The 20,268-nt window shown below is 48.3% G+C and overlaps 1 protein-coding gene across 5 annotated transcripts in view; it reads right to left on the bottom strand.

Moving 5' to 3' along the window:
* Positions 1–12,500, bottom strand: part of CAMKK2 (calcium/calmodulin dependent protein kinase kinase 2) — a 52,609-nt gene extending 40,109 nt beyond the window's left edge. For 4 of the 5 annotated variants that reach the window (XM_070769528.1, XM_070769531.1, XM_070769530.1 and 1 more), the window contains exon 1: positions 12,368–12,500. The gene's annotated coding sequence lies outside the window, so the exon portion shown is untranslated. Of the gene's footprint in view, positions 1–11,448; positions 11,470–12,367 lie in introns of those variants that run through there. The other variant, XM_070769529.1, reaches the window with a different exon arrangement.
* Between the last annotated feature and the right edge of the window lie 7,768 nt (positions 12,501–20,268).

Below are 20,268 nucleotides of genomic sequence, written 5' to 3'. Positions count from 1 at the left end.
AAATTGCACCTGCTGGGGCAGGGCCAGCGGTTGGGATGGAAGTCGGGACCTCTGTACTGGAGGGGGAGGTGTGTCCAGGTCTCAAGAAAGAGCCTCAAGGGACACAAACCTCAGTGCCTCAAGGCCACCTGGCAGTCAAGGCCTTGGCCATTCAGCACCACTGACCCCATAGAGTCTAAGCTGGAGTCTGATTGGTTTTAAGGTCACATATCCTCTGAGGTCACAGCCTTTAAAGGAGCTGATGAAAGTTATCAACACTGGGGGTAGGGGGTGGGGGGGTGGAATCACACACAAGACAGTGGTTTGCATTATAACAGCTACATCCAACTGAGCACTTCTTTACCAATCATGGTTAAGGCTCTGTCTAGGTTATCATTTAATCCTCACAGGCCCTCTGCAAGAGAGGGACAGCTAAACACTCGATTTTGGGGGGGCGGTGGGGAGAGTTGAGGTTTGAGAAAATTCGAAAAGTCCCCTCCTCGAGCCTCCTGCCCAATCCATGGTTCCTTCCCCAGGCCCTGAAGCCTCCCTACCGCCCTTGGCTGGCAACCCCTCCCTCGACTCCCTCCCCTTTCACAGGTGGCTCAAACGGAGGACCAGAACCTTCCTGGAGCAGATGGACCGGGCTCCAGGCCAGGATGAAGGGAACACTCCTTCCTCTGCCAGGAAGCCAAGTGCACAGGCCTCCAGGAAATGCGTTTCCTGGGGGCAGTTTCCAACCTGCCCTGCTTACCAAGTGCCAAGCCACCACCACGGGAGCCTCAGCACAGCAAGTAGCCAGAGAGCAAGCCAGCGATATGCCCTGACCCATGTCACAGGGTCCTCTGTAGGCTCCCCAGAGGTCCCAGCAGACACTCCAGGACAACAGAGGGGCCCAAAATAGCTGTGTGGATGCTGCCAAGGCCAGAGATGATGTCTTCCCTGGGATAACAGGCTTGGCCAGCCACATCCTCTCTCACCTGGGGAAACTGAAGCCTAGGGAAGTCCAAAAGAAAATTCACTCATCCATTCCTTCCTTCAACAAGTAACTACTGGGGACCTACCATATGCCAGATAAACAGAATAAATGTAGTTTCTGAAAAGCAGGCACACAAGTGACTCTATAAGCACAAACTGGAGGAGAAAACCAGGATAATATCAAAGAGAACAACACAAGGACCCTGGGAGGGGTACGGTCTGAGTGGGAGGGTCTGGGTCAAGAGAGGCCTCACTTGAGGCAGTTACATTTCGGCTGAGACCAACAGGGTGAGTTGGTACTAAGGGGGCAGCAACTTGTTCCAGGAGGAGGAAAGATCTTCTGAGAAAGCCCTGCACCAGGAAAGAGGTGGGAGAGGGGAGGCAGCAGAAAGAAGACCCCTGGAGCTGAATGGGGCCAGGGGACAGTGGGCGGCTGGGGGGGCCAGAGCACAAGAACTTTGTTGGAAGCTGATGGGAGCAGGCGGGGTGGCCCAGGCAAAGCCACAGAGGCCCCACTCAGCACCTGTTATGGGTTATGGAATTGTGTCCCCCAAAAAAGATATGCCAGAATCCTAATGCAATATGACTGGTGTCCTTAAGAAAAGGGGGAAATCTGGACAGACCCACACCACATGGAGAACACCATGAGAATGTGAAGGTAGAGACTGGGGTCCTGTGCCTACAAGTCAAGGAACACTCAGGACTGCCAACAGCCACCAGACATCGGAAGAGAGACAGCAACAGATTCTCCTTCACGGCCCTGGGAAGAACCAGCCCTATAACACCTCCATCTGGGACTTCCGGCCTCTGGGACTTTCAGCCTCTGGAACTTTCAGCCTGTTGGACTTCCGGCCTCCAGGACTGTGAGATAATGCATTTCTATCACTGAAGCTGCCCAGTTTGTGGTACTGTGTCATGGCAATCCTAGCAAACTAACACAGCTCCCCACCCAACCACACAAGCCTGCTGCCCCAGAGGCCACGATGCAGAGGGTATCTCCCAGAACTTAAGTGGGAGACCTGGGAGGCTCAGCTATAGCAGCTGACACAATGCTGAGACTTGACATCAGCTGGAATACTCCAGATTCTGGGCCTTGGCCCAACCAAGCAGTCTTTATCAGACTCAGTGACACAGACTCTTAAAACTGTCTCTCCTTGTATAGTGTTTAGTTTGGAGGCATTGAAACTGATCATTTCCCCCAGAGACAAGGGTCCTTCCTTTACAGAGGACATGAGGGATGGTGCTGGCTTTTTTTTCCTTTCTTTCTTTAATCTATTATTTATTTATTTATTCTTGGCTGTGCTGCACAACTTGCAGGATCTTAGTGCCCCGACCAGAGACTGAACCAGGGCCCTGGGCAGTGAAAGCACAGAGTCCTAACCACTGGACCATCAGGGAATTCCCATAATGCTGGCTTTGGAGTGAACAGACTCCATCCCCATCACAGTCCCTGGAGCCCAAAGTCCCTCTCATGTGATGGGGTCACCCAATGTATTTTGCTTGGCCTACACTGTGTTTAAAACTATTTGAATGAGATGCCAACATTTCAGAGCCAGGAGATTTCAGATAAAAAATCAAAACGTCCAGGCTCTTGAAAAACTGAACACTGATAACACTGGGCCTGAATTCTTTCCTGAACAACTCCCTGTAGCTGTGGACAGTAGACGCACTGGCCTGCATGCCACAGTCCTCACCACTCCCCTTTGGCTTCCCAACGCCAAGGACAGGCTGAGTGCCATGTTACACATGCTCCTTCTTTTCCACCTCTCACCACCTATCTCGCCCCTACATGCCCTACTCTGAGATGCACTGGACCTTAGTGCTATAAAGGGCACACGTCAGTGATCACCTATTCCAACCGTTTCATTTCACCAATGAGAAAAGGAAGGCTCAGACAGATTTATTGATTTGCCCAAAGTTATGCAGTGTTCCAAGCAGGGCTAAAACTGGTTGAGTTTTTCAGAAAGGGGCTAAAAATGACAGGTACAGCCTTGCAATGTCCACATATTGTGTCCAGAAGGAAGTCCAGGCTGAGCCAAAATCTCTAACAAAGAGGGATACCTGAGCCCATTCCTCTGGCTCCCCGACACTCCAACCTGTGTGAGAAGCGAGAATGTGAAGGTGCGGTGTCTTACAGCACTCGGGAAGATGTGCCTGGGCACAGAGATGTCAGTGCAACTGAACTTGTAAGAGCGTTGCCTTTCCCTTTCTTGTTTATTGGACTCCAGGACCTAGAACTTTCTAGAACACTGCCAGCACTCAGTAAATACTGGCCAGAGGTCACTGTTTATTTTATTCATCCCAAGACCACTCAGAAGGTCAGACGTTTTCTTTAGCCGGCCTTGAATCCATCCAAGTTCCTTTAGTATGATAACAGCAGCCTGATTCACGTCAGGAATCAATCCTTGTGTGTCAAAGGGGACTCCGTGGAGCTGGCCATGCTGTCAGCTTTAGGGGTTCCACTATGACTCAAGTCTGGTCAACTGGGCATCAACTGCTCTATTCAAGTGATTGTTTCAAGAGTGGATGTGTGACCCAAGTCAGTCTACTAAAGTCTCATTCTAGGATTTTGTGGAAGTATTAAGAATGTCTCTTTCTGTGGAACACAGAGCAGTGAAGATGTACTTCTAGAGTTACCAGGGGCTTGAGAGAACCCTTCATTAGAATGAAGCTGAGAGAGAGAGAGGAGAGAGACAGAAAAGAATTAAAGTTGGAGACACTGTGTGGCACCTGGATCCAGCCCTACCTGCAGTCCATGTATCCCCAGGAGTTTTTAATCTACATGAGCCAGTAAATTCCCATTTATTGCATAAGCTAGTTTGCAGTTGGTTTTCTGACATTTACAACCAAAAGTCCTAACAGATAAATGATACAGAGTTGATTGACAGAAAAGCTTCTCCACTAAGCTCCCTGACAGATGATCAGTTCCCTACACTTTAAGGCTCCCAACCAGGCCAAACTGCCAAGCAGCTGAAACCCCTGACAGCCTTCACACTGACAGCCTGGCAGACACCAGCATTTTCAAGTTGCTTTAAAAATTTTTTTAATTTTAACAGGAAAAAAAAAAATCAAAAACAGGGAAGGAAAGGGCTTATCAACAGGATGGAATGAAGGGAAGAAACTGACTAGTATTTTTAACACAAGAATCGACAAGTTGAGAAAGTGGCATTGACATATAACAGAGGGAGCTATATAACAGAGGGCGCTCAGCCTGGCATTCTGTGATGACCTAGAGGGGTGGGAAGGCGGGAGGGGAGGGAAACTCAAGAGGGAGGGGATATGTACAGAATTAAGGCTGATTCACATTGTTGTAGGCAGATACCAACACAACATTGCAAAGCAATTTTCTTCCAATTAAAAAAAAATTTTTTTTTAATGACATCACTATAGCAGCAGCCATAGGAGTTGTAGATGCAATAATAGTGATAACTAGTCTTTAGTGCTGGCCTAGTGGCAGGCACTACCACACCGTACATGTATCATCTCATTTAACCATCACAACAACCTTATGAGTTAGGTACTATTATCATGCTTATCTCACGGATAAGGAAAACTGAAACACAGAATCTGAGTGACTTGTAATACTCAAAATTCTCCAAGCCAGGCTTCAGCAATCTGTGAACTGTGAATTTCCTGATGTTCAAGCTGGTTTTAGAAAAGGCAGAGGAACCAGAGATCAAATTGCCAATATCCGCTGGATCATGGAAAAAGCAAGAGAGTTCCAGAAAAACATCTTTTTCTGCTTTACTGACTATGCCAAAGCCTTTGACTGTGTGGATCACAATAAACTGGAAAATTCTGAGAGAGACGGGAATACCAGACCACCTGACCTGCCTTTTGAGAAATCTGTATGCAGGTCGGGAAGCAACAGTTAGATCTGGACATGGAACAACAGACTGGTTCCAAATAGGAAAACGAGTACGTCAAGGCTGTATATTATCACCCTGCTTATTTAACTTATATGCAGAGTACATCATGAGAAACGCTGGACTGGAAGAAACACAAGCTGGAATCAAGATTGCTGGGAGAAATATCAATAACCTCAGATATGCAGATGACACCACCCTTATGGCAGAAAGTGAAGAGGAACTAAAAAGCCTCTTGATGAAAGTGAAAGTGGAGAGTGAAAAAGTTGGCTTAAAGCTCAACATTCAGAAAACAAAGATCATGGCATCCGGTCCCACCACTTCATGGGAAATAGATGGGGAAACAGTGCAAACAGTGTCAGACTTTATTTTTGGGGGCTCCAAAATCACTGCAGATGGTGACTGCAGCCATGAAATTAAAAGACGCTTACTCCTTGGAAGGAAAGTTATGACCAACCTACATAGCATATTCAAAAGCAGAGACATTACTTTGCCAACAAAAGTCCCTCTAGTCAAGGCTATGGTTTTTCCTGTGGTCATGTATGGATGTGAGAGTTGGACTGTGAAGAAAGCTGAGCGCCGAAGAATTGATGCTTTTGAACTGTGGTGTTGGAGAAGACTCTTGAGAGTCCCTTGGACTGCAAGGAGATCCAACCAGTCCATTCTGAAGGAGATCAGCCCTGGGATTTCTTTGGAGGGAATGATGCTAAAGCTGAAACTCCAGTACTTTGGCCACCTCATGCGAAGAGTTGACTCATTGGAAAAGACTCTGATGCTGGGAGGGGTTGGGTGCAGGAGGAGAAGGGGATGACAGAGGATGAGATGGCTGGATGGCATCACTGACTTGATGGACGTGAGTCTGAGTGAACTCCAGGAGTTGGTGATGGACAGGGAGGCCTGGCGTGCTGCGATTCATGGGGTCGCGAAGAGTCGGACACAACTGAGCAACTGAACTGAACTGTACCAAATCACACAGTGATTTGGGAAAGTACAGGTGTGAAATCAAAGGCTCCCAGAGAGGGGGAAGCATTTGTGATCAAGGGCACAGCCCTTCTTTGCTGGTGACCTTGAGGATAACAATGCCTACCTCAACTACCACCACACAGGGCCCTGCACACAGCAAATGCTCCCTAAATAGAAGCTGTTGCCACGAAAGCACTTCAGTGGCTATCAAGTTCAAGCCCCTTCAATTTATATTAAAATAATTTTTTTTCTAATCACACCATGCTAACTTAACTCTTTCCATCTTCCCTTCTAATTCTTATCCATATGCATCACTTTTTACAAAATTAAAAGCAGAGTGTGCCTATAATTTCGCATCCTTGCTTATCTGTGTCAAGAATTTTGCACACACTCTCACAGCTTTCATAATCAACACACTAGGGCTTCAAAAGTAGTGGTTGAGACCCAGGAGGTGAGATGACCTCTCCTAGGCAGCCCAGCAGGTCCCAGGCTAGGCCAGGGTATGACCCCTGACCCCTGCAGTGTCCCCTTCTGCCCTGGATGCTGGCAGAGTAAGAACCTCCCCTGTCTTAAGAGTTCCTAGACCGCTACTGTTAGGTCAATAATGAAGTATCGCAGAGAGAAAGAGCATCCCCCATCTCATGCCAGGTACCTAAGGTCAGGTGTGTGCAGATGGTCCTTGCCTTGAAGAGCATGAATGAATGGGTAAGTGTGGGTGTGGATGTTGGGGGTATTTAGAAAAGTGAGGTAGGAATCATCTTACTTCCTCTTCTCCCACTGAATCCCTCCCAGTCTTTTACTCAACCTAAGGAAGAAGTCCAGCAGTTCATGGGGTCCCAAAAAGAGCCGGACATGACTAAACGATGACAATAACAAGGAAGAAGTGGGAAACAATTGAAATTTCAATTTGTAATGAAAATAAAACACTTGACTCCAACATTCTGCAGCTTGACAAATCAGAGGGAGGGGGCCAACTGGGAATCTACAGGCATCCGGGCCTCGCCCACCCACAGCCCTTCTCCCTTCCTCTTCCCTGCTGTTTGGAGGTGATGCTAAATCTAGCTTCCTCCCTTCCCAGCTTTCAGCACAAAGCAGCCCCAGCCAGGGGCAAAGACGGGCTGGAAGCTGGCTCTGGGGGTCCAATCGTGTCCCCCACACTTGGACCCAGAGGGCAGTAGAATTGTCTGGGAACAAATCTAAATAAAATCTCTGCCAGAGGCCTTAATGGCAAAATCCCAAAGCGGTTTTAAAAACTCACAAGGGAGGTGTCCTTCCCTCCACACCCTGCCCCCCCAACCAAACCACTGGTTCCCCAGTTAAACTTCTCCAACAGAGCCTTATCTCAGGCACCTCCCACTGTGTGCCTTCCCCACCCCACCCCCACTCACTTCCCACCCCCACTCACTTCCCACCCCATGCCCAAGCAGGAGGGGCAGAGGGGCAAGACCTTGGTCTTCCTCCCCATTTCCTTGGGGGACTATCAGTGTCTCCTCTCCAGGTTGGAATTAGCATTTTTATCCCTGCAACTGCCATCTCTCAACTATTTACAGAAGCCAACAGGGATAAAAAGGGACAACATAAAAATAGTTGCTCAGCAGCTTTCTGGGGGTGAGGAGGGTAGGGGCACAACACACTCTTCCCATTTTCTTTCTTCTTTCCTTTTCAAAACGGAAAAATGCTAGAATTGTTCATCTTTTCCAAACTGACCCTCAACAGTTCCAGACCGCTCACTCAGGCGCTCCTTAGGGACAAGGATCAAGTCCCAGCATTCCTTGGTTCCCAGGACGGAGCTTGTCACCAGCCCCTCCCAAAAGTGTGGGTTCAGTGAAAAATCACCAGCACCCTGCTCTGCCTCCCTTCTGCCCCTGGGCCTCCTTCCAGCCTTCCAAAACCATGAGCCAGTCAACAACGAAAAATTTTTTTCTTCTATCCACTTTTTTTTTTCTCTATCCTTAAAATGTTTCATAATTGACAAGAAAAATTCAGCAGCAACACTACACACATGACTGAAACTGAAAACACTGGCAGCTAAAATAATTCCTTCCCCGTTTTGGTCACTAGCATCCCGCAGCAGGGAATGTCAGAGGTCTTTTCTGTGAAGTCAAACAGCGCTCCTTTTAAATATGCCCTTCTTTTTGGTTTTATCAAGGAAGGGATCCAATCAGGGAAGGAAGAAAAAGTAACCATTCAAAATCTTTTTATTTTTTTGAGAGCACAACCATTTGGAAATCATTTCCACACCATCATCTCCTGGGGAAGGTTGATTCCACTCCATGAGAACATGGGCATCGTTTGGCAGCATAAGGAGGCCAAGGGAGACACGAGTGCTCAGGACGAGAAGGTATGTCAGGAAACTATACAGATCTCAGGGGACTTGGGCCTTGATTTTCTCATCTGTAAAACAGAGCTGCAGCAACCTACCTAGAGGGTAGCTGTAGAGTCAATCTTCTAGAAAAATGCCCAACATACAACATGGCCCATAAGCAATGTTCTCTCTAAAAAGACTACATTCTCCCTTCTTCTCTGTGCTCCACTTTTCCCAGCCATCATATAGGAGGGGTTCAGGGACTGGAATTCTCTGGGCTTCCTCCCAGCTCATTGATCACACCACTCCATTTCCATGTTCTTGGTGGGCTTTCCTGGCAAAGCTATCAGGACCTGAGCTGACTCCATGCCTGGCCACAGGTTGCCAGCACCATCTGTCTGGTGAGGCTTTCTCTACTCTGTGGATTTCCTTACCTGGAAAAGGATCTCACAATATACATACCAAAAAAATCACACAGGAACCTGCATTTAACAAATCATGACTGAAATGAATGAAACTGAATAAAATCCAGGCTTTCCCTGAAAATCACACTGTGAGCTGACCTGGGAAGTGATGGGCTTAGACTGGAGCTAGGAGGGTGAAGTGAGAGAGTTTTGAAAAGTAAGGGAGTTTCCTTGTTCCAGGAAGCTGGTCTCCAGTTGATTTCGGAGAACCTTTCTTCCATCACTTTCTCCCTGCAAACAGAGTGACAAAGTAATGTCGTGTACTCAGAAGTTTATTAGTTGGGGGCTGCGGAGGCAAAGGAAAGTACAAAGAAGTTTAAGAAAGTACAAAGGCCTTAAGAAGCTCTTATGGGGCTTCCCTGGTGGTCCAGTGGATGGGAATCCACCTTCCAATGATCCAGGAAGACTCTACATGCCACAGGGCAACTAAGCCACAACTACTGAGCCGGAGTGCTTGAGCCCATGCTCCACAATAAAAGAAGCAGTGAGAAGCCCACACACCCCAACTAGAGAGTAGCCCCTGCTCATCGCAATGAGAGAAAGCCCAAGTGCAGCCATGAGGACCCAGCGCAGCCAAAAATAAGTAAATTAATTAATTAAAATTTAAAAAAGAAAAGAAGAAGCTCTTATAGCAGAAACAATACAAGAAAACAAAATATAGTGTATCCATACACAGACTATTCAGTCATAGAAAGGAAGCAGTGATACATTCTACAACAAGGGACAACCTTGAAAACATTATGTTCAATGAAAGCCAGACACAATAGGTCCTACATTCCTAACAGGTCAGTATATAACAAGCATAGCCTTAAGGGAGAAAAGTCAGTTCCCAAAGGGAAATGGCGATTTCCTCAACTTTCCAGTTAAGAAGGCACAGAAGTGAGGCTGAAGGCCGAAGCCTGCATCTGGGTTATCTGGCCCAGCCCAAAGGGGAGGAGCTACTGGGAAAAGCAAAACATCTGTGCAAAATAGCAAAACAAGGCCCTCTGACCCAAAGGAAAATCTGAAATAGCATGTGCCCGAAATTACCGGCATCAGGAAACGAGAACCATATGCTTCCCACAACCACCATGATCCTGAACGAGCTACTCAGCCTCTCCAAGCCCATCCATGAAATGGGTTCATGATGCGGTCAGGGCAACTCTGTGGCCCACGTTAAAATCTCAGCCAAAAAGCCTTGAAAACAGGCTTGGCCTGCCCCACCCGCCTATCCCTTCCTCCTGAGAGAGGTGCTTCCCCACCAACCAGCCCATCTGGGATGCAGTTCTCAAGAAGGGGATTCCAGGTTACTCCAGAAAGCTCCCTCTGCTAGGTCATCCCATCCTACACCCCTTCCCTCGTCCTATCCAATCTCCACTTTTCAGCCCATCCTTCAAAGTTCAGCACGAATGACACCTCCTTCGGAAAGCCTCCTGTATTCACACCTGCCAGAAGGGATTTCTCCAGAATCCCCACTGCCCTCTGCTTCCTCATTTCCACAGCACTTATTCCTCCTGGTATTTCTCAGCAGGAGCACTCTTAGCCATTTACGGCAGGGCAATTCTTCACGCCTGCTGTGAATCTGGCCTGCATGCAGGATATTTGGCATCCCCAGCTTCTGCCTACCAGAAGTCAGGAGTGCTCAGCTTCATTTTGACAACCAAAAGTCACCCCCACACTTCTCCAAATGCTCACCAGGAAGGTGGAAACACCTCTGATGAGAATTACTGCATAGTTATTAGTGAATATACTTGTCTACCAGCCCACTAACAACCTGGAAACAAACACAAGCCCAAGTCAATCAGCATCACCACCGTGACACCTCAGGCTGTTTTAGCAAACATTTCTGGGCTCCTCAAGAAGCCTAGGGCAGCCTTGCAAAGGCCTCTGTTCTAGAACAGGTGGTAAAGTGCACAGGCTTTAGGACCACAGCCTGGGTTGGCTGTGTGACCCTGGGCAAGTTACTTAGCTTCCCTGAGCCTTTCTATAAAATGGGCTAACTCCTAGCAAACTGCAGGATTGTTTTTAGCCTCAGTTTCCTCATCTCTATACAATGGAGATAAAAATCCCCACCCTACAAGATTTTGGTAGGCAATAAATGGGATAATGCCTGCAACACACAGTATAGTATTTAACACATGCTCTCAGTCAGTCATGTCTCTTTGTGACCCCATGGACTGTAGCCCATGGAATTTTCCAGGCAAGAATACTGGAGCGGGTTGCCATTTCCTCCTCCAGGGGATCCTCCCAACCCAGGGATCGAACCTGCTTTGGCAGGCAGATTCTTTACTACTGAGCCATCTGGGAAGCCCATCTAACACACAGTGAGAACTCCATAAATGCTGGTTATGAACACTATTATTATTATCCAAGTTAGGGGCCCATCAGATGGGCATTACTTTTTATCACAAAAACAGGCTGTGCGCTCTCCCTACAAAAGGCTGCTCTCTATACAGGAAGGGTTTAGGACCCGCGGTCCGGAAAGAAGTTCTAGGACCCACCAGGAAGCATGCACAGTTGGTTCCTAAGTTGAATGTTTTTGTGAGGCGCTTTGGCGGGGTGGGGTGCGGGGTAGGGGGTAACTCCCGCAAAGCCCTCCCCGTGTTGCTGCCCCTGCCTCCCCCTAGGAACAAGGGGCTCTATGGGGACACAGCTATCTACTTCTCTCTCCCCTGGGGGCAGAGCCACCTGAGGTGGGTGGTAAATAACAGCAAAACTCTATTTAGAGCTACATAGATAGCTCTATTTAGCTCTAGATATCTCTAGGGTTGTGGGAACTTCCAGACTGAGGAAGGTAAAAGTTGCCCCTGAGGAGGAGGGCACTGCACGACTCACCCCGGGCCAGCGTGCCCCTGTTACTGCGGGCACCGAGATCCCCGGCCCCGCAAGCATCATCCCTCTGCCCCAACCTTACCAAGGAGACAGGAGGGGCTTCGGCGCCACCTCTTCAGCACCAAGTGAGAGCAGCAGGGCCGCTGGCAGAGCTGTGAAAACACCCCGCTTCCCAAACTGGGCAGTGCAGGGGGTGGGGAAGCCAGGAAAAGCGCAAGGCTGGAACCCGGCGCGGGGGGGCGGGCGGCGGGCGCGGCGGGCAGCCCAGGCACCTAGACCAAAGCTGAGCGGGGACCGGGCCCAGCATCCCCGCGTCCCCAAGAGTCAGGTGGAGGATACCGGCGAAGGCACCTCCCCGCGTTCACAGAATGCAGCGGCCCCGAGGTGAATTTAGGTCAAAAAAAGACCAAGCTTGTGAGGTTCCGGCTGAGAGAAGGGGGCGGGGGCAGAGAGGGCCAAGAGAGGAGAGGCTGAGGAGCCCCCGGTCCCACAGCAGACGGTCCAGGGTCCCGCCGCCAGATGTCCAACCCACCACGGCGCCGGTGTGCACCCACCCGAGACAAGAGGGGAGCAGGGATGGGTCGCTCAAAGTCTGTCAGTCCTCTCCGCCTGCGCGCCCCGGCTTTCGCCACCTGTCAAACGCGAGGGGGTGGGCCTAGGCCGCCTCCGAAATCCTAAACTGCCCCGACCGCCGGTGACAACGGTTCCAAACTCCGGGACCGCCCCTGCCACCCCGGGCCGGGCGCGGCCCAGCCGAGGCGGCCACCCCCAGGCCCCCTGCGCCCCGAAGACGCGGGGGAAGGGGCGCCAGGGGCCGCGTCCCCACGTGGCGGGGCGTGGGGCGGCGCACGTGGGGTCCCCTCGGCTTCGGGAACCCGGGGTCGGCCTCAGGGCTTTGTCTGCAATCCGGGCCGTAGTCCCGCACCCTGAGAGGGCGAAGGCGCCCGCCGGAGCTGCGGCGGCCGCGTCCCCGGCCAGCGGCCCAGCTCCCGCCGGCTCACCTGGGCTCCACGCTGCCGCCGCCGCCGCCGCCGCCTCCCGCGCTCTGCGTCCCCCGCTTGGCTCCGCTCGGCTCGGCGCGGCCGCGCGCTCCTCTCCGCGGCCCTGACAGGCGCGCGGGGGGCGGGGAGGGAGGAGCCGGCGGGTCCCGGCTCGGGCGCGACGCGGCCGCGGGCTGCGCGGAGATTGGCTGCGGCCTCTGGAAACCCCGGCGCGGAGCCACCCGCGCCCGCCGCGCGCCCCCGAGGGCTCGGCCGCGCGCCGAGGAGGGGAAGGAGGCGGGAGCCTGAGGAGACGAAAGTAGCGGCGCGGCTGAGGGCAGGGAGAAGATAGGGGAGGAGGCGGAGGAGAGGGAAGTGAGGCAGGGCCTGGAGCGGGGTCGGGAGAGGTTGCGGACCCGCGAGGAGGGCAGAGACCTGCCGGGGCGCGGGAACGCGGGAGACGGCACTGCAACTTTGCCTCCGCCTGCGGCGTCACCTGCCCGGCTTCTCCCCACCGCGACCGCGGCACTTCGCGCAGGCCGGACGTGCCGGCTGAGCTCGCTTCATTTAGTCAGACGCTGGGACTGCGGGGCGGCGGCTGAGCCACGGAAACTTCCCCAAGCCTGCGAGTCACCCGCGGCCCCACCTCGAGGCTCGGCTCAGGTCCCGGGCTGCTATCCCTGCCCCAGGCGCCCGGCGGTGGATGTGGCCTGGATTTCGGGTCACCACTCGTTCGGGGGACACCCTTCCGTCCCCGCCTCCCCAGAGACCGCTGCTCGGGGCCCGCCCTAAAGGCTGGGGACTGTGTTCCTTTCCCACCGCCACTCCACCTGCATGTACCGAACTACAGGAAACCCAATGAAGTTCTGGCTTTCCCAAAGACTACTTGAGATGCTTTTCGTGACAGACATCATATTCTTCCCAAACATTTTGCCCCTTTGGCGCCTGACTTCGCTGGAACCCTTGGAGAGTGTTTAGTCTCCCAGCTGGGTGACAGCGCTCCGGGGAGGGGCTTAAGACCTCACAAGGGCTGCCTGACGCCGCCTGTCCTTGGATGGTTGCAAAACTCAGTCCTGAGTCAAGGTCCAAATTAAAGGTTCGATGTCCCTTTCAGTTTAGTTCCTCTGGCATTTTCACGCAGCAGAAGCGCTCACAAGCAATTCGGAGCGTTCCACTAAGATGACCGCCCATTCTGGTGTTATTCAACGTGCCAGCGTTCGTTGGTAAGAATAAAAACCTGGGAACAACTGTCCTAAATGTTTTCGGGAGAATGGATCAGTGAAACGTGTTATAGCCACTTGATGGGATATGATGCAATAGTTCAACTGAATACCTCATATCTATTTGTACAGACGGGGGAGAGCTCAAAACAAAATGCTGAGTAAAAAAGCAGGTTGCAGAACACAGTCTTTGTTGTTCACAGACACATTCCCTACATACAAGTGGTTTTTTTCATTGTTTTATTTTTTCATACAAGTGTTTTAAAAGGCAAAGGGAAGGAGACGTATGTATACCCGTGGCCGATTCATGTTGAAATATGGCAAAAACCCTCACAATTTTGCAAAGTAATTATCCTCCAATTAAAATAAATTAAATAAATGAATAAAAGCAAAAAAAAAAAAAAAGGCAAAGGGGATGCATGCAAATGACAGTTTGCCACTAAGATAAGGAGACAAGGATAGAGAATAGACATGGGAAGCATAAGGAATGTTGTAAAGTGTCATGTGAAAGTGAAAGTCACTCAGTCCTGTCTGACTTTGCCACCCAGGCCAGAATACTGGAGTGGGTAGCTGTTCCCTTCTCCAGGGGATCTTTCCAACCCAGGGTTCCAACCCAAGTCTTCCGCATTGTAGGCAGATTCTTTACCAGCTGAGTCACCAGGGAAGCCCAAGAATACTGGAATGGGTAGCCTATCACCTCTCCAGGGGATCTTCCCAACCCAGGGATCAAACCCAGGTCTCCTGCATTGCAGGTGGATTCTTTACCAGCTGATCTACAAGGGAAGCCCTTGTAAGGTGTCATGCCTTTTACTTATAAATGAATTTGAAGCATATGGCAAAATTAATCAACAATCAATTCTGAATGGCAGATGCATGGTTCTGTATTTTTCTATATTTTTCTATTGTCTGAAAAAAATATATTTTGGGGAGTTGATGGGGAGCATTTTGAACATGTCTGACTCTATGGCAGGAGTCAGCAAACTTTTTCTGTAAAGGACCATGTAGTAAATATTTTAGGCTTTGCAGGCTCTATGGTCTCTTTTGTAACTACTCAACTCTAACATTCTGGCAGCCATAGACAAAAGTAAGTGAATGGGCATGGCTGTGTTTGAATAAAACTTTATTTACGAACACTGAAAGTTGAATTTCATTTAATTCTCAATGTCACAAAATATTATTGTTTTGATTTTTCTTCAACTATTTAAAAATGTATAAACCATTGTTAGCTAGAGGGACATATAAAAATAGGTGGCATGGCAGATTCAGCCCCTGGGCAATAGTCTAGCAACTCCTGCTTTGAAGAAACCAAAATAAATATTGATCTTTCCTCGTTGCTTGTTAAAATTTGCAATTCTATGTTTACATTGTGTTACTCAAGTGTCTGTATTTTAGTAGAATACTGGAGCTAATACAGGCAAACACAGATATATCTGTGTGTGTGGTAGTCGCTCAGTCGTGTCTGATTCTTTGCAACCCCAAGGTTGCAACTCAACTCAATGCAACCCCATCGACTGTAGCCCACCAGGCTCCTCTGTCCATGGAAATTCTCCAGGCAAGAATGCTGGAGTGGGTTGCCATGCCCTCCTCCAGGGGATCTTCCCAACCCAGGCATCGAACCCAGCTCTCCCACATTGCAGGTGGATTCTTTACTGTTGAGCCACCAGGGACAGCTATGTAAAGTAAGAAGCTAGTTATGTGAGAAACGTATGTCCATTCAAATCTAAATTCAAACCAAAGACCCACTTCTGTCTGGAAGAATTTCCTGAAATGCTGTGACCCAGGCCCTCCTTGACTTCTCCCCTTTCTTAGCTCCAACAACAAGGACTGGCCCACTTACTTGATGCTCAGCAACTGTGTCTTCTTTTTCTTTTATATATTTATTTAGTTATTTGGCTGCACCAGGTCTGATTTGCAGCACTTGGGATCTTCAGTTGTGGCATGTGAGATCTAGTTCCCTGACCAGGCATTGAACTCAGGCCCCCTGCATTGGGAGCACAGAATCTTAGCCACTGAACCACCAGGGAAGTTCCCACTGTGTCTTTAGTCTTTACTTTTCACTCCTGCCTTCTGACTTGCCAATAGAGCTATATATTCCTGGAGTACAGGTAAATGCCACAATGAAACATTTGCTTACTGTGAACATTGTGGTTGAAAGCAGTGACTTTGGAGTCAGTCAGACCTAACTGAAATCACAGCTTCGCTAGTTACCAGCTCTCTGATGCAAAGAACTGACTCATTTGAAAAGACCCTGATGCTGGGAAAGATTGAAAGCCGGAGGAGAAGGGGACAATAGAGGATGAGATGGTTGGATAGCATCACCGACTCAATGGACATGAGTTTGAGTAAACTCCAGGAGTTGGTGATGGACAGGGAGGCCTGGTGTGCTGCAGTCCAAGGAGTCACAAAGAGTCACACACGACTGAGTGACTGAACTGAACTGAGCCTTGCATGAATGACTTTGGGTTCATCAGCTGTCAAATGGGGATAATAAACCTAACTCAGAGGCTTGGCTTGAGGTTTAGATACAGTATTGTGTGTAGGGTCCATTGATAGATAAATGGATAAAGAAGATGTATAATATTTAAACCTAATAGAATATTACTTAACCATAAAATGAATGAAATCTTGCCATTTGCAACAACATAGCTGGAAGATACTAGGAGGGTATTATGTTAAGCGAAATAAGTCAGAAAGTGAAAGACACTATATGATTTCACTCATATACGGAATCTAAAAAAGAGGAAAACAAATAAAACAAATCGAAACTCATAGACAGAGACACATTGGTGGTTACCCAAGGGGAAGAGGGTTGGGGATGGGCGAAACGAGTAAAAGGAATCACATGTATGCTGATGACTAGACTTTTGGTGATGATTACTGTGGAATGCACACAGACGTCAAATCATAATGTTGTACACCTGAAAGATAATGTTACATAACTATTTTACCTCCAAAATAAAAGATAATAACTCAGTGCCTGGCACTAAAGTGCTCAAAGGTACTATTAGTATACTTAGCACAGAGCTAAAAACCCCATCAATTAGGTGCAGTGCTTATTAAAGTGAATCAGAACAGAGCTGAGCAAACACAATTGCCTTTCACTAACATTCAGCCGCTGTTAGGAGTCATCCCACTCAAGGGAACTGTTTTCTTCTTAAAAGATATGAAATTAAGAATTGGCTTTGCTTTTTGAGTTTTCTTCTCCAAGAACACCAGAGAAACCTATTCTAGGCAAACAGCTCTTGTTGTCTTGACAACACAGATTGCCAAGAAAATAAGTAAACAAAGCATCTGAATCTTATTTTTAAGAAAACTTGGACAGTACAAGGGAGGGGATGAAAAGCAAGACTTTAAAATTATCTCGCCCACTAGGAAGGCATCAAAGTCCTGCCAAGACTTTGTCTTTTCCTTTCTGAACTGTTCTGTGTTCTACTCACGTTGTCCACTGGAATGTTCCACCTCCCAACATCCAGATAGAGACAGCAGAATTAATCGCACCAATGTACCTTATTTGATGAATTCTCTCCCATTCAATAAGACAGTAGAAAATGCTGGGATTAACAAAAAAAATAAAAGACACTGGTGGGGGGTGTGGGGGGGACCTTCCCTGGTGATCCAGTGGTTAAAACACCAGGCTTCCAATGCAGAAAGCGTAGGTTTGATCCCTGGTAGGGGAATTAAGATCCTACATCCCACATGCATGACAGAAAAAGAGAGAGAAAGGAAGGAAGGAAGAGGACCCCAAGAAGTTTCTTGGTTTTCTTCAACAGGCAGTGAAATTAATATGTGTGTTAGTCCCAAACATAAGCAACAGTATAAAAGGGGAAGTCATCAGCAGGAGCATAGATGAAGTTCATTTGCCTTCTATGTATTTTGAGAAAGAAGATAATTAGCCTGGCCATCCAAAAATAACAAAACATAAAACACTCTTAACAAGTAGTAGTATTCGAGGTACCCAGATGAGCACAGGGCCCCCCAGGTGGCACTAGTGGTAAAGAACCTAACTGCCAATGCAGGAGACTTAAGAGATGCAGGTTTGATCCCTGGATCAGGAAGATCCCCTGGAGGAGGGCATGGCAACTCACTCCAGTATTCTTGCCTGGAAAATCCCATGGACAAAGGAGCCTGGCCAGCTGCAGTCAAGTGGATCGCAAAGAGTCGGACACAACTGAGGCGACTTAGCATGCACACACACAGATGAGCACAAAGGCAGCCTGATGAGAAGGAATGAGAACCTTATCACACCTGCACTGAATCCTGACTGGCCTTCCCTAGTGAGGGGGCTGAGTCAGGTCAAGTCTCTGGGCCTCAGTTTCCTCACCTGTAAAATGGTATTTGGCTCACAGGCATTAGAAATGCTATGTGTGAAAGTACTTAGCTCAGCATCTGGCCTGTACTGGGTACTAGATAAATGACAACTGATTTGATCAATTACGTATTCAACAGACAGAATGTTCTCCCAAACAGTAAAGTACTTTTCAAAAGTCTGGGGCAAACAGCTGTAGGGTAACACAATAGCAACCTATTAGCTGTTATGGGTTTGGGTGGTGAGTGACTTAACCGCTTCATGCCTCAGTTTCCACATCTGTTAAATGGGATTATTATTATTGCCTACCTCTTAGGACAGTTGTGAATAATGTGTTCTTAGTCAGTGAAAATAACAACACTCTGTAAGTGTCAAACTGTGTACTCACCTGCCCCAGGACTGAAAACACAGTAGCAAACCTTAGGGGGAGAGTTCCCACCGTGCCACACCCCTGGCATAGGTCATGACCCCACTCCTCTCTTTCCCTTTAAGGATCTATCCTCAGGTCTCTGGTAGAAACCAAATGCCCATTGGCTATTTACTTTTAGTTTTCTCCTCTTCAAACATCTTCTTCCTTTAACCAAACCTTCTTTTTCTTTTATATTGGACTATAGCCGATTAACAGCATTGTGATAGTTTCAGGTGTGCAGTGCAGGGACTCAGCCATACATATACATGTATCCATTCTCCCCCAAACTCCCCTCCCATCCAGGCTCCCACATAACATTAAGCAGTGTATCTTGCACTATACAGTAGGTCCTTGTTTGTTATCCATTTTAAAAACAGCAGTGTGTACACATCAATCCCAGAGAAGGCAATGGCACCCCACTCCAGTACTCTTGCCTGGAAAATCCCATGGATGGAGGAGCCTGGTGGGCTGCAGTCCATGGGGTCGCTAAGAGTCGGGCATGACTGAGCGACTTCACTTTCACTTTTCACTCTCGTGCATTGGAGAAGGAAATGGCAACCCACTCCAGTGTTCTTGCCTGGAGAATCCCAGGGACAGAGGAGCCTGGTGGGCTGCCGTCTATGGGGTCGCACAGAGTCGGACACGACTGAAGCGACTTAGCAGCAGCAGCACACATCAATCCCACACTCACTATCCCTTTTCCCCCTTCTTCCCTTGGGCAACCAGAAGTTCATTCTCTAAGACTGTGAGTCCATTTCTGTTTTGTAAATAAGTTCATTTGCATCATTTCTTTTTAGATCTGCATATAAGGGATGTCATACAATATTTCTTCTCTGATTTACTTCACTCACCATGATAATCTCCAGGTCCATCCATGCAAATCACTGAGTCTTATACCTCTACATTAAACCTCCTGCAATTATACTGTTCTGATTCTTCATTCCCAAATGCTTCACCAGGGAAAAAAAAAAAAACTAATTAGCTGTAACCCAGACAGTTATGAGTTTGGGGGTCACTCTGGTGTTTCCAAATTTCCATTTAACCTACTATTCCTTCCTGAAGAAGCCCGGCTCCAGTCAGCCAATCTCAGTCACAGACGGCCGGGAGCCGCAGACTCTCTTTATTAGCTTTGGATGCAGGCCTGGCAGGGTGAACGTGCAGCAAGCTGAGAACAGGGTCAGGCAGGAGACTTCACAGGGGTGCCAACTGTGCAGTCAAACAGGGCTCTGTGTTTAGAAGGGCCCGCACCTGGTTTAATGCTCTGCTTAAAATATAGGCCTGGTATTTTTATTTTATTCAGGGCCTCACAGTTTACGTAGCTGGTCCTGGTCAGGTGTAATGATGTCTGGTTTTTGTCACCCCACCTCTTGGACTTTTGTACACTAAGGGCAGAAAGATCCCTTCTTAGATTGGAAGGAGCTTAAGTACAATGACGAAAAATGACACTGGATGAGAGAATACATGGGAAGAATAGAAACTGATAATAGTGGTTACTGCCTGGGAGGAAGAATTACATTTTACTACACAGCCTCTAACAATATTTAAGTTTTACTGTCTATATATATAACCTTTCAAATAATTTTAAGATTTTTAAACATCAACATACCAATTAGTGTCTCTATCCATACTCTTTTATTTTCACAGCAGCTGTCTTTGACCAGTGAACAATCACACCCTCATGAGTGGGAGTTGTTTTATACTATTTCAAAGAGCTCCGGGGGTAAATTGTTTCCCATCCGAAGGTTTAAATTTAACAGAGAAAGAGCCAATGATAGAAGTTGCAAGATTTGGTTGGTTCCTTGTTGCTGTTCTGGATTTGAAACACAGGGATTTTTCTGTGAATTGCTGAAGACAAATTCACAAACAGAACAACAACCGGCTTCTGCTTAATTGCAGGGATGAGATATGTAAATTAGATACAGTGCATATTTGAGTGATAGCATCCACACACCTCTGAGCTTCAGACCCTTTCTCAACTTATAATCAC

The sequence above is a fragment of the Bos indicus genome, chromosome 17 (genome assembly GCF_029378745.1).
Source record: "Bos indicus isolate NIAB-ARS_2022 breed Sahiwal x Tharparkar chromosome 17, NIAB-ARS_B.indTharparkar_mat_pri_1.0, whole genome shotgun sequence".
In the NCBI taxonomy this organism is placed as follows: domain Eukaryota; kingdom Metazoa; phylum Chordata; class Mammalia; order Artiodactyla; family Bovidae; genus Bos; species Bos indicus.
Note: the sequence above shows the minus strand (reverse complement) of the source record. Positions and strands in the feature narration are given on the sequence as shown.